The sequence below is a fragment of the Harpegnathos saltator genome, unplaced genomic scaffold (assembly GCF_003227715.2).
Source record: "Harpegnathos saltator strain DR-91 unplaced genomic scaffold, Hsal_v8.6 scaffold418, whole genome shotgun sequence".
Classification (NCBI taxonomy): Eukaryota; Metazoa; Arthropoda; class Insecta; order Hymenoptera; family Formicidae; genus Harpegnathos; species Harpegnathos saltator.
Genome location: NW_020230226.1, coordinates 21176 through 30507, shown reverse-complemented (window position 1 = coordinate 30507; position 9332 = coordinate 21176). Strand labels below are relative to the sequence as shown.

General features: G+C 51.7%; 1 pseudogene; it reads left to right on the top strand.

Annotated features, from left to right (window-relative positions):
- The first annotated feature begins 2281 nt into the window (after nt 1-2281).
- Nucleotides 2282-8995, top strand: LOC105185342 (uncharacterized; annotated as a pseudogene).
- Nucleotides 8996-9332: the final 337 nt, after the last annotated feature.

Genomic DNA, 9332 nt, shown 5'->3' with positions numbered 1-9332 from the left:
CATCGATATCGACTGCAAGGCCGAATCGCTATGGACGGAAGACAATGTTCTGTATTTGGTGGGATCAGAAGGGTGTGATCTATTATAAGCTGCTAAAACCTGACGAAACCGTTAATACTGAACGCTACCGATAACAAATGATCGATTTGGATCAAGCTTTGCATAAAAAACGACCAGAATATCAAAAAAGACAATGCAAAGTGACTTTGCTTCATGATAATGCATCATCACACACAGCAAAACTGGTGAAAGAAACGATTGAGGCGTTTAGTTGGGAAATACTTTCGCATGCGGCTTACTCACCAGACTTGGCTCCGTCCGATTACCACTTATTTGCATCGATGGGACACGCACACTTGCTGAGCAGCGCTTCACTTCTTACGAAAATGTACGAAAATGGCTCGATGACTGGTTTGCCTTAAAAGAGCAACAGTTTTTTCGGCGTGGCATCCACAAATTGTCAGACAGGTGGGAAAAATGTATAGCTAGCGATGGGCAATACTTCGAATAAAATATTTTTTATCATTTTCATACAATAAACGTGTATTTTCTATACAAGAATTCCGATTTCATATTTACATACCTGGCATATCCTTCCGCGCTTTTTCTTATTTGCCTTTGAAGTGCAGAGATCGCTTCTCGCGGCTCGCCTGCATGCCGCTCGAAAGAGTTATGGCGCGGCCGCGTGGTCGGCCTCTGCCCGTTTATTTCGCGCGCTCTTCCCTCCCCCCTCCCCCTCCACCCCCGACTCACCGCGGAGATACGTCTCGTCTTGTGTCCGCGCGATCCCCTCACATCAAAGACCTGTCTCGCGCCTGACTGTGTGAGCGAAGGAGAACGTTCGTAAGGCCGCGCGGCCTCACGCTAAGCCGATTGTTAAGCCGACGTCGATTCGGCGGGGCTGCCAATTATCTATCGCGAGAATGCTCGCCGAGCCGGATTCCCCCCGGGCGGCGCGAGAGTCGTTCCTTTGAAATGCGGGAAAGAAGGATGCGCCCGAGGAGCGATGAGAGGAGGGCCGCTTCAGTTTCAGTTTTATCCTTATTGTCTCGCGCACGTTCCTCCATGAAGAAGCACCTGGCCTGGATCGATAGCTCTCGCGAATGTGGAATAAAGCGTGCAATTGGAAGACGAGATGGTGGTGATCGGCCCCGACGAGACGAATTCCCCTCCCCCCGACAGAAAAGGCAGCGTGGTGCCACCTCGCGCTACTCGCAGAGATTAATCGAAGTCGTACGCAGCGATCAGCGGTGCGTGTCTTCTTGATATCTACTGCCCTCTATGTTATCAGTGTTATCAATATCGCTTGATGCAGCAACGTCAGATCTCCCGCGGCTGATTAGCCGCCGCGAGCACAAACTCGTTTCGTGCCCGACGAGGAGAGCAACGGAGAGGAGGTTTAGCAGAGGTAAACGTTCAACAGTCGAGGCCGCATCTCGCGCGGCTCTCTTTTTAACGCACTTTACTCATCCGACGGTTGCGCAAGAGCGGCGTGATGCAACGGAGATTAAATATAGGATTCTTCGTAGCGGCGCGGCGCGTCGCGTTAAACGAGCTTACGCGTGAAAATCGGGAGGGGTTCTCACGACGAGCCGCGATCTCGGCAAAAGAGAAACGAAAGCAACAGAAGAGAAACAAGCCTCGAAATATTTATGAAAATACTCCCTCCCGCTCTTCGACACGCTTGGCTGCTGTTTCACAAACACGTGCGGCCCATAGCGCAAGCTGAGAGAGAGAGAGTGCGGAGGGGTGAGGAAACGGGGAAATAATTTTATGCGGCAAATCGATCAAGACATAAATCAATTTCATCCCTGCCAGCTGCAATCCGTTGACAGGTGGCATTTAAACACACAAGATTGAGATGCCAAGCCAAACGAGACGACGAAGTAAAAGGTATAGACGTCCTTGCTCGCTTAGCCGCGCGAGGGAGAGAGCGAGAGTGGAGCGCGCGCGCGCGCGCGCGTGCGCTCGCAAAATCGACGACGGGATCCTCGATGCCGTTTTGAGAGCTTCTGCCGCTTAGCTCGAGGACGCTTTTAAAACCTTAGAAATTCGCTCTCGGTGCATCAGCCGCGCCTTATAAAACTTCCGGGACTCAATATCGGCCGGCCCGCAGAAATTCGTTCCGTTTTCGCTCGACCGCGCGAGTCGCGGTGCGCCATGCGCGTCGTCTGCTTGTTCGCCGCCATTAGCATCGGTATCTCGTTTGCGTGAGATAACAAGCCTCGCGCGATAGCTGTGCCATCCTCTCGATTTTCTGCGACCGACCGACCGACCGACCCGAGCCATGAGGAGCCGCGCGGCGCGAGTCTGCTGCGTGATCTTCCTGGTTGCCGCCGCGTGCACCTGCGGCGCCCGCACGGAATGCAGCGGCACCGCGCAAATCTCATTCCTGACGAGCGTGCACGACGACCCGTCGTGCGCGAAACCGTCGACCAAGGGCGTCATGCTCTACGAGGCCGCCGGCCTGCTCGCCGAGGCTCACAACAATCGGACCGACGATTTCGAGATCGGTAAACCTTCGGCCAAGCCTGGTCGGCACGCAGCCGACAAAGCTCTCTCTCTCTCTCTCTCTCTCTCTCTCTCGGCTTTGGCAGAGAGTAGTCCTTGCCGCAACCACCTTGAGTGATGATGACGTCAGGAGCGAGGAAATCCCAGTGACGCGGCACGCGCGATCGACTGAGCGCTTCTCCAGAGCTCTCTTTTGTCGAAGATGTCGATCGGGGAACTGAAACGTGTCGGGATCGCGAGAAGAGACGAGTTGTCGGAGCGACGGAACTTTACGACATGTGATCCCCGCAGACGTTTGCTCTATGAATCACCTCGCCTCTGGCGTCATCAAGTCAAGAGTCCCGCGCGAGGCGAGGGAGCGAAGGGAGAGAGAGAGAGAGAAAGACCCCGTCTAGCCGAATTTGCACCGAGAAGCCCCGGGAAGCGATGACTGCCTGTCCCGAAGTCGATCTCGGAAAAGCTGTTTTTCGTTATAAGGTTGACGGGCCTTGAACCAACTCAGATGTGTCCCGTAATTAATCAGCTGATCACAGCTGTGGACATTCACACCTGTGTGCCATTTCTCTGAATTTCCTGATATTCGATAGAGAAAATGGATAGATTTGTTGTGATCTTGATCATTGGTCAGCCGATCAATTGCGGAACGCAATTCTGGGTTAGTCAAAGGCCTACCAACCTTAACTAAGTAAAACCAGATTGAAAAAATCCACCGGCTTTGCAGGGATCACCGTTCTGGACACGTGCGGCAGCATTACGGGCGCCCTGAAGGCGGCCATGAAGGCTCTCGTGTGGGCTGACATCAACTGCCTGCACCCGCCGCATTACCTAGGTAAATCGACAATCTTCTCCCTCCCCCCTCCCCCCCGTTTCGCGTAACCGAGTCTATCGCAGTCTAATTCGCGCGGCCGAGTTTGAGGGCTGAAAAAGAGCTGCCTGTCATTGTGCTAGGAATCATTGGGCCGGACACGACGATCAATGCCGAGGCGGTGTACAAGGTGACCTCGATACTGAAGGTGCCGCACATCGTGAAGAAGCCGTCGATCTCATCGTACCTGTATCCTCTGCCGGAGGAGTCCAACTCCTACGTGGTGCAGGTGCGTGAGTATCCACCTAGGTAACCGAGAAGGTTTGTGCCGTTTCTGCGTCAGGGACTGCACATGCGTGCACCCTACCGATTGGAAGTGACCTCAGCGTGGCCGTGTCAAATTCGGAGGTGCTGCAGCGAGCGAGCGTGGTGGTCTCAGAAACTTGCCAAGGCAAGAAAATCGACAGGACGTCGAAGCAGCGAAAAGCGAAAACTCTCATAAAAGGCGGAACATGGAAACCGCGAAGGCGGCTACTTTCTTGAACGAAAGGTGTTGCTTGATCCACCTACTTGTGTATCATTGAAACCTTGAAACGACACACACTTTCTTGCCTACCTGCTGGATGCATGCGGTCGTCATTTTTACCGTCTTTTATCGGCCATCTTGGGACTTTGCCCAGCTTTGCGCAAGGCGCGCTATGCGCAATGATAATGCGCGTGGGACGCAGGTTGCGCTTTTGCGCAAACACCTGAAAGCGCAGCTCGACGGCAGCTCGAGACTCGAGGATTCGTCGCGATCACGTTTGCGCTCGCCCTCTCACGAAACTGCTGCGCTGCGCTGAGGATCTCGGCGATTTGTGTTGCGACGCATGCGCGGATAATTAGCGGGAAAATGCCAAGGCTGGTAATTACACGAGCCGCGGACGCGGCGCGTTTATCTGCAATTCGACGCGGGATAAATGGAAAGCGTCGTGCTGTTCGCGTTCGAAATGAACGGATTCGCGGAATGCGACTTGAGCGGACTCTGTTGAGCGAATTTTCGGGTCGCCGAGCGCGCGAATGGCTTCCCGGAAACGGAGGAAAGTCGTCAAAGTCGAGATTCCCGAATCGCAGCGCTATCGGCTGCGTCTTCTTCTGCTCCGCAGGCGATCCTGAAGATGGTGGAGACTCTGAGGTGGCGGTCCTTCACGTTGGTGGCCAACGTGGAGGACGAGAGCGACGGCGACGTGCAGAACATGGCGAAGAAACTGACGATGAGCGCCATCGCCAGTGAACTCTGCGTCATAGTTCACGATAACGACGAGGAAGGTGCGGAGTCGCCCCAAGTGATCTCTTCCTCCGTCCTCCTCTTCATTCCTTCTTCGTTGGCCCGCCGATGCGCCGGTTCGCGCAGGCATCGCCATTGCATTGTCCATTGCTGTTTAATTTTTTTTTCACGCAGATTACACGTCGCACATCGTGTACGTCGGCAAACTGGATGGCAAGTTCCTGCGCTCGGCCATGAACGCGACCGTGCTGATCGTGCTGCGAAAGAGGCGCGCAGGATCACCTGAGTCGCATTAACCGCAGCAACACTGTACTGCTGCTGGAGGACTCGAGGTAATTAATCCGCCGCGCACGACTCTTCCGCCAGAGATTTATGTTCCCAGCGACGCCGGGACTGAGTCCGTAATTGTCGCAACCCGCATAACACGCTCTCGAACGCTCATTTATCCCGGCGATATCACGTCCGCGCATTTCTTCGCGCGACGCGCCGCCGCTTCGACACTAATCGCCGCGGCGGAATGCGCGGCGTTAATGAATTATTGATCGCGACTACACGTGGAGAAAAAGAAAGGCAGTTGAAGGGGGGCGGGGGAGAGGAACATGAGCGGGAGGAAGGGAGAAACGAATAATTGAGCGTAGAGAAGGCCATTCTTCTCGTTAAAATGGGTTTTTTAACGCGTATCTCAGCCGACGACTAATTACAAATAATGATAATTGATAAAATCCTCTATTTTTTCCGCCGTCGAGACAGCGCGAGCCGAGTCCCAAGTCGGAGGGACGCGCACTCTTCTCTCTCGTCCGACGCGAAGGAGGAAGATCGCGATCCTCCGGCTACTTCCGTCGGGCGCAATCGAGGTGAAGGATCTCTTCGCCGAACCCGCGTCGGAGTCGCCGGCTCCTTTTTCCTCTCTCTCTCTCTTTATCTCTCTCCTTCCTACCGTGGCGTCGGAACGTTTCACTCCGCGGAATAACGGCGGTTGTTCGAGGTCGTTCTCGGGCCGACGGCGACGACGCGGCGAAACCTCGTTGGTTCGCGCGTGCGCGTGACCGAAAGATTTCGCCTTTAAGGGGACTGGAGGGTCAGATTGCTGAAAAATTGTGCTTGTTTTTGATAATATTTTGTGACGAACTGAATAAATGTGCAAGAATGAAAATTTTAGATAGTATAATAGTTATACAACATACGAAGAGTAGAAAATTTTTGTTTATTAACAAATACTCGTATAAATATACGATATATATAGCTGAAATATACTCTCCTTTTTTTTTCAAATTATCGTTTTTGCAGTAATATCTCGGCTCTCGGGTAGTCCGATCAGAGAGCGAATGTTAGCTAGAAATCTTAAGAAGGCTTATCATTATCCGGTGAAGCACTATAAAAAAAATCGAACAAAATTAACAAAATGGCAGCTACTATTAGGAAAAAATTCAAAATTTTCAGTTCTTTTACAATAAAAAGTTAATATCTCGAAATGAAATATTTTGATGGAGTTGTCCATGGCTCACCTGAGCGCCAGATGAACAAATATTATTGCTTTAAAATTTCAAATCGATACGAAGCTCAGTTTCGGAGAAAGCACTGCAAAAAGTTGAACAATAAAATTTCGAGAAAAACGCGTTTAAAATTTAAGTGGACGTATATTTATATGAGTATTTGTTTAAAAACGAAATTTGTCTGCTCTTCATATGTTATATAAATAACACATCACTCAATAAGTTCGTAGGATGACATATAAATGGCGCTACTATTGACAAATCCATATGATTTTTAGGAAGTACTGACCTTCAAATGATGACGCGTCAAAATTTCATGACAATCGGACGTTTAGTTCACAAGTTAAAGTGATTTGAAGTGGGTACCGCGTTTGCTCACAGTCAATCAAAAACAGCAACGCGTCGACGATTCAGCGGGCTGTTTGGAGCTGTTTCAGCGCAATAAAAAGGATTTTTTGATGCGGTATGTGACAATGGATGAAACATGGATCCGTCACTACACTCCAGAGTCAAATCGGCAGTCACCTGAGTGGACAGCAATCGGCGAAACCTGCCCAAAGCCGAAACTGAAGCCTATTTTGAGGCCAAAGATAAATCGTTCTACAAAAAAGCCATCGAAATGTCAGAGAAGCATTGGAATCAATGTATCACTCTGGAAGAAGACTATGCAGATGAATAAAGTCAAATTTTGCCTAAAAGTTGTTGTTTTATTAATCATCCTACGAACTTACTGAGTGATGTGTTATATGCAAAATTTTCATTCTTGCACATTTATTCAGTTCGTCACAAAATATTATCAAAAAACAAGCACGATTTTTTAATAATCTGACCCTCCAGTCTCCTTAATGACCGGCCCGACGCAGAATCGTTACGATATTAGCGAGATCACCGCGCGCGAGCCTCAATCAACCTCGCCCCGGCCATTTTCACCGCTCGACGGCGGGGAAGCAAAGTCAAAAGTTGTTCGTCTCGAGCGGCTCAAGTGACATGGCGGCGATCAGTCAGTCTGCGCCATAGACATATAATATATAGACCGCGCATTCGCAACGTTTCCTTTGTTTGCCCATGTTCAATATTAGAAAGAGGTAGATTGCTTTCGTAGAGCAGTCTGTCTCTTTCTAACGATGCGTGATGGGGTATTTGGCCCCTCCGCCTGTTTAGAGTGGAATGTTATGTCTCCGGTTCTCTTCCTTTTCGTGAAACAAAGCGTATGTAAACAAAACGATTGACATTAAAGATTATATAAAACGTATTTACTCATAATAGTATAATCATAACGCAAAAAGTATAATCGTAACACAATGAGTCTATATTGTTGCGTATGCCGCAGTAATGCATATAAAAGTGACAAACAGATTATTTTCCACCGGTATGTAATTATACCCATCGTCGTATGTCCACATTCATCATTTTTCCATACAAAATCGTCATTTTTCCATATGCGTGTATTTATATCAGACGTATTTTCTTCTCTTTGCCTTTTACAATTCCCCTTTCTCTATATTCTCCTACTTCTGTTTCCCCTATCACGGAAGACTGCTTTACCCCCACCACGCATCGTTAGAAAGCGATAGATTGCTCAACGAAAGCATGTTGTCTCATTTGAATATAGAACGCCGCCTCCGCTGAACGCGCGGTCTATTTATTATACGTCTATGGTCTGCGCGCCGAAAAGCGGGCGGCTCCTTTTCGCAGCGCGCGCGCGCGCTGTTTGACGTCAAATTCTTCGCCATCAGGAATGTAATGGACGGCTTGGAGCGGCGGGTCGAGAACTCGCGCTGGTGGGCGTCCGAGAGCAACGGCCGCGGCAGGTACGACGCCGAGGAGCTGCGGCAAGTCAGATGGCTCGAGGACGCCGTAGGGATCTACGCGAGAGCCCTGAGGGCGCTGTGGTGAGTTTGGCCCGACTGGCCCGTCTCGGAGCTTTTTTCACAGCAATGCCTTGTTGCCACAGCAAGAACAAGAGGTGCAAGAGCCAGGTGAACCCCTTTGACTGGAACCACGTGGTGTCGAGCGTGCTGATGGCGCACAACGCGGAGTCGCAGGCCGTACCGCGGTTCCTCGACGTGTCTATGAGGACGAGGGCGGGCGAGCTGGAGCACCTGGGCGGCGTGATCGTCGCTGGGGACAAGGCGCAGGTCCACTGGAGCAAGCGGGGCCAAGCGTTGCGCGAGGAGGCCGAGGGAGGAGCCGGGGAGAGCGATGGCACGACGACGCAGACGGCAGACGACTACGAGAGCATGCCGTTCGCGTTCAGGCGGCTCCTCGATCGAGAGAGCCGCGAGCCGCGCTCGGGATGCGCCACCACCGTCAAGGAGATCAGGATGCTGCACGAGAAGGACAACGAGGACGCGCAGGGATCCTCGTCTCGGGGATGAACGACCACGTGTGGTGGACGATGGTGCTCTTTGCACATCTTTTGTTTGACTTTAATCATGTTTTTGCTTATCGTCTGGCCTTGTTGATAGTTGACGGTAGCGACGGTCCTTGCGACGCAGGAGCGAGCCGCGCTTTGTTCAACGCGTCCCGCGTGTTGCAGGTGTGCACGGTGAGCGGCGTGGGGGTCGCAATGTTCCTGGCGGCTACCCTCGCCGTGTACGTCATCTACGTGAACATACGGGGCCCGCGGTGTCCCAAGAGCAAGGACCAGTCGGACAGGGACACTAGCTTGCGGAGGATGAGCGGCGACCGGGAGCTGCCGGCGACGATAACCGGCCGCATCCAGCGGGCGAGGCGGCCGCCGCCGCCGCAGAGGACGGGCAGCAACAGGAGCAACGTATCCGAGAAGAGCGTTTAACGTCGGCGCTGCCGGATGACGATTCGTGCGAATAATAAATGAAGCGAATACGTCCGCTCGTCTCTCTCCTTCTTTCTCTCTCTGTCCTCGTCGTCCGTCTGTTCCTCTCTCACGACGGGAGACAAAACCGAGAGGAAACTTCGTCGGTAATCTAGTCGATCGCTTGATTCATTGGTCGCATTCATTAAGCGCGCACACGTGAGCATTCGATTGTGCTGCATGAATAAATATGACACGTCAGACATTCGATTGTGAGACACTCTCGTCAGACACACTCTCTCTCTCTCTCTCTCTCTCTCTCTCTCTCTCTCTCTCTCTCTCTCTCTCTCTCTCTCTCTCGTGAGACTCGCGGCGGCGCGGGCGACGCGGGGATCAACTCGACTCATTGACACCACACAGCCTCCCGACGACACACGTAAAATCTCATCTCCCCCGTCCGAAGGGAATTCGGGTTAATTC